This window comes from Anas acuta, chromosome 2 (assembly GCF_963932015.1).
Source record: "Anas acuta chromosome 2, bAnaAcu1.1, whole genome shotgun sequence".
NCBI classification, from domain to species: Eukaryota; Metazoa; Chordata; class Aves; order Anseriformes; family Anatidae; genus Anas; species Anas acuta.
In genome coordinates this window covers 28259107-28267880 of record NC_088980.1, presented here as the reverse complement: position 1 = coordinate 28267880, position 8774 = coordinate 28259107, and the positions used below count along the sequence as shown (strand labels likewise).

General features: G+C 33.9%; 1 long non-coding RNA gene across 1 annotated transcript; it reads right to left on the bottom strand.

Annotated features, from left to right (window-relative positions):
- Positions 1–3221: 3221 nt before the first annotated feature.
- On the bottom strand, positions 3222–4648 carry LOC137851682 (uncharacterized). The gene is made up of 3 exons (XR_011093353.1): positions 4578–4648; positions 4278–4413; positions 3222–3698 (listed from the first exon to the last, which is right to left on the bottom strand). It is a non-coding gene; the product is annotated as an uncharacterized lncRNA (long non-coding RNA).
- Between the last annotated feature and the right edge of the window lie 4126 nt (positions 4649–8774).

Genomic DNA, 8774 nt, shown 5'->3' with positions numbered 1-8774 from the left:
AGTAAAGTGACTGAGAATAGGAAAATTCATACACTTTTATCTGAAGAAATGCTACGACGACCATGTTAACTCTAACTTTACAAAGCTTAAAATACCTGGAAAAAGTGAACTGACATAGAGCTGCTGAGATAGTGACTATAATGCCAGAAACTCCACTGACAGATTATGGCTTTCATGCCTCACTAATAGATAAAGACTCAAGCTTTGGTTAAACTGATAAGGATTTTCCAATTTAGTGAACTATGCTTGTCTGCTTCATGGGAGCCCTTCTATATGGGTAACAAAAAGAAATTAAAAAAGGAAACTTTGCCTAAATGACATTTGAACATAATTTAGGATCATTAAAAAAAATGGGGGGAGGAAGGGAGGAAGACAAGCCACACTGCCGATGCTCTTGTATCTGAAATAAGTGTGCAATTTATTAGGCAGTGTGTGACAGTGAGTTACAGCAGACTACTACTCATTTTAGTGTCAGGCATCTTAACAAAGTGCTTGAAAGACTGCACCACCTGAGATTTTTGATCATATAGAAGTACAGTTCTTTAGGACTTGTTTCTGTTTCATCATGGCTGAAGATAAAGATAATAGTTTTACTGATAAATGGACAAAAGTTCTCTCAAAAATCCAGCCTGGGAAAGGATCAAGAAGTCTTCCTCAAGATGTAGGAAATGATCACCATTTACTGATGTAGCCTTATCACTGTAGTAAAGTTTAGGTAATTAATATACTCTGAGAAGCTGGCAAAATGAATGGAGGATATGGGTTGGGCAAGACACTTTATAATCCCCTGCTGAGTTGTGTGAAGCATCAACAGTCTTTGAAGCTCTGTGCTGTGGTGCATGTGGAGTAAATGCACGTTTGTTCTATAGAAAAACATGCATTTGGTGAATTCTATCATGGCTAATAGAGGAGCATTAACAGAGTGTAAGCAGAGCACATCTGTTCCAAAATCAATTATTTTCTTGTTGAGGCATAAGGGTCGTAGTCTGACTACATGCAACATGGATAAAGTAATGCCCTGAGGACAAACTGTCAGAAAACTAGGCACCATTTCACAATTTTTTAAGGTGCTTGGCAAGTCTCTTGGCTCAGAATTTCAGATTCAAAGTGAACTCAGATATCATGGCAGGGGTTAAGGGCAGGGGCAAATTAAGTTGTGTGTATTTAAGATAGGGAATATACCAGACTCTTGTAAATGACAGAAGTCTGACAGAAGTCAGACAAAGGGAATCTGTACAAGGATGTGGAACAGGTGTATACAGAGGGTTAATAAAAGCCTATCAGATACCCCTGACTGAGGTAGTAAATATATTGCAAGTGATGGGGATGGAGGAAATAAGCAAGGGGAAATACCATATTCTTAACCAAGTCTTATATCCTTACTTGGGCAACCAAGCTTGTCTGCTGTCTGAGACTACTTGGTTAGTGGAATGTTTTGCATAACCTGGTGCAATCATTATTTTTTTTGTCCCCATTCTGCAAGATATATATATTAAAACCATATTTTTAAGGCTGTCAGTCTCATCCACAACATTTTTCTGAATTTGTTGTTGGCTGTTCTTTGTAAAGTCAAGTATTCCCTGTCCCAAGATATGCCTCTGCTTCTCTATTTTTGGTTTCACAGACTACTTTCAACAGAAATTTAAATGTTTTAAGTGCAACCACTTCTGTTCCTCAGAAAAGTGTCACTCGCAAGAGAGAATACTGATCTTCATAATATGATTGGGTTACTGCTTCTTCCTGTGACTTAGAAGAACCTTCTAACATATCTTTTAACATGTTCTGACACTCCATAACACTTTTTTTTTTCTTTTTTTCTGCCCGATAGAGATTTATAAGCATATGTTTCAATCACAATGAGAAGAGATTTTGAGGAATGAAAAAAATTTGATCAACCTTGAAGGCTACAACCTAGAATTCAAAAAGTAGAGAAATAACATGAATAAAAGAAAAAGATTGATATGTTTATAGCAAATAAAACAGAGACAAAAAGCTTTTTTTCAGTATAAATAAATAGAAAAATAAGAAATATGTAAATAGAGATGCAAGAATTACAGGCATTGCACAGATAACAAGAAGTCAAGACTGAAGACGATTTAGATATTGCAATAAAGGAAGAAATGTTTTTCTTTCACATAGGACAATGAGGTTGAGGAGAGAGGGAGAAGACACTTAGATGGCTAAGATGAAGAAGATTATGGAAATTGTTACATCTAAAAAAGCATATGCTGAGGGGGGATTTAATTTATTTATTTTTCATTAGAAGGCAGAAAATGTGTAGTGTAAAAGGACAGTTTTGACACAAGAATAAATGGGAAAACCATGAAAGTATTTAAACTGTCAGTTAGGTTTATAAATGTGTGAGACTCTGTGAAATATTTCTAACAGGAGAGGAAACTAAAGGAACTTGAAAGCTAAGGCTGACATTACTATACTAATTAAGGTAAATTCCTGTAAGCAGGAGTATCTAAGCTACATTTATAAATGGAGATTTCTCTCCATTTAGGAAAATGGAAGTTTGTGTTCTGTGTTGTGTTTTCATATGAAAGAAGCTTGAGAATAGTTTCACTTTGGAAAGCCACTTTGAATTAGTTTAATTCAAACTTTAATCAGAAAGGGAAAAGATGTTTGCATGGCATAGCTACTAGCGTATAATATAGCTGCCTCTTTCAGGAAACCTGTTTTATACACAGTTGTCTGGGGGATGCTCTAGAGAACAATTTAGCACACCAGATTTAAAATCCCCAGTTAGTCCCTGAAGAAGCCTTTTTTTTTTTTTTCCTGTGAACGGAGTTGACCTTCCTACTTCGGGGCCTATATTAGTCCTGTAAAATCCAACGTCTGAATTGCCCTGTCAGGCTGTAGTTTAAAAATGGCATAACAATAAGCAAGGGCTAGACTACAAAACCTTTAAATCATATGCATAATGATACATTTCATTTCTTTATGTTTTATCATACCAGAGCTGATCTGTGCAATTCACTGTAGTCTGATAATGCTGAGAATTCAATGAGATGTAATTTATAAGTGAAACTATTAGTCCTGCAAGAATCCTCTGGAAAACATAAGAACTTTTACCTTTACCCTACAAGTTTTCAGTTCTCCTATATAAAAATATATAGCCAAAGTAAATTAAGGAATTTTTAGCAATACCCCCATTAGTGTGGTCAGCTTCTGCACTACTTTTGATTCTTTAACTCTTCTTGTTTTCAGATCTCTGATGGATTGTTTATCCAGTTATTATCCAAACATACTTTGTGTATGATGACGTACTTTTATTCCTTCTATATTACTTTCAGTTGCACGTGTCAAGCATTTCCTTATATTTATTTGTTTTTGTTGTTGTTATCCATTATAATTTGTTATGTAGCCAAATTTTTTAATAGTGCATTGCTCAGGGTTCATTAGATATTGATCTCTATTATCATCAGGTGCTTTAAGACATTTTTCATGGTCTGAATTTATTTCTGAGGCATTCTTTTTTTTGGGGGTAGGTATTCTAAAGTACTGATGATTGTTTTGATTGGCGTATATTGAAGAATTTTTAATTTACTTTTGTTGTTGTTGTTCTAAACTAGAGTGTTACTCAGCAGAACTTCTGGAATTCAAGACCTCTGTTATTATTTCATTAGACAAATACCAACTATCTTAGAAACAGTGATAAAAAAAATCATAAAACTTGAAGTTCCGGTAATGACCTGCAAAATTATAAATGAAACAAGTTAATATTCTCAAGATGTTCACCAAAAAAAGCAGGAGATTAGTAGATTTAATCTAATTTTCTATCCACAGTAAAAAACACTTAGTATGGTTGACAGTAAATATTTTTGAAACAAGACAATGTCATATTATTTTGAGATGCTCAAGAACGTAGTAAGGGACAAATACAACCACACAGGGTTAAATTCTTCTTCTTCAGAAGGAAAACAGACCTAAAATATTCCTAAAGGTCACATGCCATCTCTTTAGACCATTTAAGTCTTCTGAAATGCCACTCTGAAGTGAAATAACTACCTCTTCAGAAGAGTCATTCTGCTAGAGAGCCAACTAACACCAGTACGAAGATAAACGGGAGTGCAGAGAATTGATTTTACACTTGTACTTGTAAGTGTGGTCAAATGTTGTAGACCAGTACCTCAAATAGGATTATATAATATTTCTGTGCCTTAAAATAATAACAAAGAGAACATAGTTAAGTACAACTTAATATATCTTTTTTTTTAAAAAAAATAAACAAACAAACAAAAAAACAGCTTTATATTAAAATGTCCACTTACTAGTTTTATTTGCAATGTGGTACAAGTTCACTTTCTTCATATTTTCTCTGTGTGTAATAATTATAAAGAAACTGACCTTTTTCCTTTATCAATCATATCTTCTCATTCAACAGTTTCTCTTACTGCAAATTATCTCCTGCAGTATCAAAGGTAAAAAAAATGCATATTTTTTTCAAGCAAGACTGACAAAACCTTAATACAGTACGGAGACAGACTTTGTTATATTCCAGCTTAATTATTTTTCAGCAAGGCTGTTTTAGCATAGAAAGACTGTTGAAATTAAATAAAAGAAGTATTTACACAAATCAGATTTGACTGCATCAGATCTGTTAGTAGTCCTGAGTAAGTTTCTGGCTGCAAGCCTGTTTTTACTCCTCTTTTATTTCTATTTCAGGTGTTTCTGATTTGAGTAAGCTCATGTCTGTTTTGGCTCCTTGCCTTAGCTGTTACTGGTTAAGCTACAGTACTATCCAGCTGGGACCTGCCATCTCTTCAAGTGTTTCAGACCTCATTATGGTTGAGTAACAGCAAGAACAATTAATCCAATATTCTATTACTTTCTTCTCCATGCACTGTTAAATAGTTTCCAGGGTATGTAGGCAGCAGGACAATGACATTTTGAAAAACCTTAGTGCATTCCCAGCAGCTTTAAAAAAAAAAAAAAAAAAAGTATTTGGCTTTACATTCTTTCCCACCAAGAAATTAGGAGTATTCACAACAACCCTAGTGTAGTTCAACAAACACCCTACTGTATGTATAGTGTTACTGAGAAAAGAATTCCTTCAATAAATTTAACGCTGATAAGTTAAAGTAATCAAGCTAAACGAAGCATGTATTCAGGTATGTATATTTGAGGTGTTATATTGGATTTGATACTTGGTGCATGTTTTCTTCCAAAAATGAGCAGGAGAGTGGAAAAGAAATGTGATATTTTTTATGTTCCATTCTTTGGCACTGTTGGATATCTTGGTTTTCTTTTCCCATTCAATTAAAAGAATAATCTACTAGAGCAGAAACTCTAGAAAAAATAGGAAATTAAAATGGAGTACGCCATTTAAGCTAAAAGAAGATGTTGCTCAACAAATGAAAGTCCTTTTCAGTATATCTAAACATAGACTTAGTCTCACCTTTAGACATATGATTCTTCTTACTAACAGTGATCCAAATGACTCCTTTCAATTGTGTTTTTGGGATATGAATAAAAATGGAGGAAATGATTATGTTAATTCTAGTCAGGCAATTCTTTAGACAATTTGTACTCTTCCAGAATAGAGCTATATTATTGTTGGTAAAATGAAGCTAACAGATGATGAGCAATTAAAAAAGACAGTGTGGTTGATGAAAGTTCCAAAGCCTCCAGGTGTAATATAACACTCTAATTTGGTAAAAAGCATCCCAATAATAACAGTACACTTACAATGCACCATTCATTTAAAAAGGGGAAAAGAAAAATGTGGAATATTCAGGGTTAATATAAAGAGAGAAATATAGTTTCTCTTTCAGAAGTCTATTGCTAATAAGTTTCTTTTGCTTTACATTATAGGTCCCTAGTACTTGTCAAAATTAATAGATTAATATTTTAAAACGAAACATGATTTTGCATATAGATTCTTTATTTCACATAAAAGTACATCTGGGTACAGTTTCAAATGCATAAAAGCAATCAGCCTTTCAAAGGAAGATACCTGCTACCCAAAGAGAATTAATGAGAGTCAGGGTTCCTTTTCAAATGTGTCTTGGAAAGTATCCTATATTGTTCATCTTCAGTGAAGAATGATTTCATGCACTGTTATGAACACATTTACAGAGTGGTTCACATCTACAAAACCTTAACTGTTGCAAAGGAATGAGGCTATTTGCTTCTTTCTCTTCTTCCTGCCTTTTATCACTTTAACAGAACTGGACTTTGCAATGCAAACTTCAAAATAGATGCGGCTCAGAGGTTTACATTCTCTCTTCACTACAGGATGGTGATATGATTTTTTTACAGGTTCAAATGATTTTAGAAAGGAAAGTTATAAACAACAAAATTTCAAGGAAGAAAAAAACATAACCTAGTCTTTGAAAAATAAAATAAATTAGCATAAAACAAAACCTGAAGTAAATTCTTCCTTTGGAGACAAAGAACTCTTTTTCATGCTAATTCTTAACTTGCACTATGCTAACATGCAAGGTGATGGTGAGTGGGTGGGTTAATGCAAAGCACTATTTTTTGATGAAGTGTGCCACACATAGAGTCACAAACAACTCTCCAGTACTTGAAATTCACATTTATAAAGGGCACAGGGCAAGTAATGCAGCTCTGAGATGAATTAAAACCTAACCCACTGCGTATACAGTGGAAGGACTCACCCTTACACTCAGCTAGCTGTGAGTCCAAAAAATCCAAGAGTATACATGCTCTTTCGGTTTGTTTGTAATAGGACTGTTTTAATAAACACTGGATAGCAGCCATGCTTAAAGACCAAAATGAAACAAAACAAAACAAATAAATGAAAAAAAAACAACCTCTCTCCCTTAAAAAAAAATAAAAAGGGTACAAAAGGTAGACCTATTAGTTATTGCTTGTAGGAGGTATTAGATCAATATAAATATCAACATTTAACAATTACTGCAGTGAATGTAGTTTTTTCATTGTGAAATTTGTACATGTGCAAACTGGGAGGAAAGGAGCACAGGGAAACTTATGGATATTGAATAAAATATTCTCATTTTAGCTAACTGGCATACTGCCATCTCGCCATTTTCTCAATTTTCAGCTTTCCTGAACTTGTTATCATTCCTAAAGGTTTATTCCTTCTTCCTCCTATTACCACAAAAACACATAGTCCTTTCGTTTTTTTTTTTTGGTAGAAATAGCAACAGTGTTTGCAATGTTATCACCCTAAATCTGCTCTTCATCTTGCTCTCATTCAATATTACCCCAATCCCTGCAAAAAGAACATTAAAAATAAAAGGCTGCCACATTTCTAGCTTCTCCATAAACAGTCTACTGGTTCAATGAGCAGAAATTATCCTGGGACAAAATCCTGCTGAAGCTGGTGCCCTTCCGGAGCTTGCAGAGGGAAAACTGAAATGAACGGTTTCTGTTACTTAGCCCTACTTGTACTTCTGAGGTCTAAGATTATATTGATTCTGGTTTCATCCTGCAAAATTTGTTTGCTCTTAATTTTAAAGGAGATGCCCTTATTCAACATTTATAACCATAGAATAATTGTCTTGTCTTTAGTGTTAATTACTAATTTTGGTTTACTGGTGAACAGGACACCTTAAAACAAGTAATTAGATTTAGAAACATAATTAAAATTAATTAACATACATATTGCCCTTAAGGCCCAATATTGTCATGCTCTCTCAATCTTGCTTATTTTGTTCCGATTTAGGTTTTGTACAAAATTCCTGACAAATTACAATAGTTTAGATCAAACTGATCACATTTTTAAATGTGAAAGGTAACTAGAAGGTAACTGATTGATGTCTGCTGAAGCCTCAGTTATTAAACTCATATTAGAGTGCATTCCAATGGAACAATGAACAATGGTTGCTTTTCAATAAAGGAATCTTCAAAGTCTTTTTAACCTCTGCACCCCCCATATAGGTTCATTTTTTAGTAATATTTTTGCACTGTTATTTATAGTAACACTGCAGTAATGACACATCACAGTCCAATCTGTTTCTCTCTGAAAATGCCCAAAATAAAAGCCTTAAAATGTGTATGCTGGCCTGTGCAATTACTGCACTGTACCATCAGCCTGGAAAAAAATCACAAAATAATGACCTGTTAATTCAGGTCTAGAGCACATAAAAAGGAAAAGCTCAGGGAAAAGAAGATAATCTGTTAACATCCAGCTGAGAAAAAGAATAGCTATAAAAGGTGGCACCAGCTCAGTTGTTTATTTATTCATAGATGCTAACCAAATAAGCTAGAACTGTCACAGCGGGTTTTCCTTACACACTTATCATATACTTTTTAGTAAGTTTCCTATAAGATAAAAATAAATCAGAATCATATTAGCTTGCTTGTAGAGTAAGAAAGTTAACAGCAAAGAGACTATATCTAGATCCTTGTGTTGACTCTAAGAGATCTTATTTTAGGATTGTGGCCAAATGTCCAACATAACCATTTTAGAAACAGGTCCACAATAAAGCTCTGAGCCCAAAGAGCTGCAGCCTTTGAGAAAGTTAAAATGAAGTTATTGATCTAAAGTAAATTAAATTCTGTAGCAAAGTGTTCAGTGCAAGACTGACCCAGTAGAGACAATATTCTTTATATTTTCAGAAACTAGTCTGTAGTGAATAATGAGCTAATACTTTCTGTTTCAAAGTTATATGAACATAAAGATACAAGTCTTAATCATTTGGAAGCTGATATTGGGATATAATTTTTTTTTTTTTTTTTTTTTAAACTAGACAAGTGCAGCCTTTAAATGCTCTTTTTATATTTTTTTTTGGGGGGGGAGGGGGAAGGTGGAAATCTATGAAAATTCGCAGCTTGCT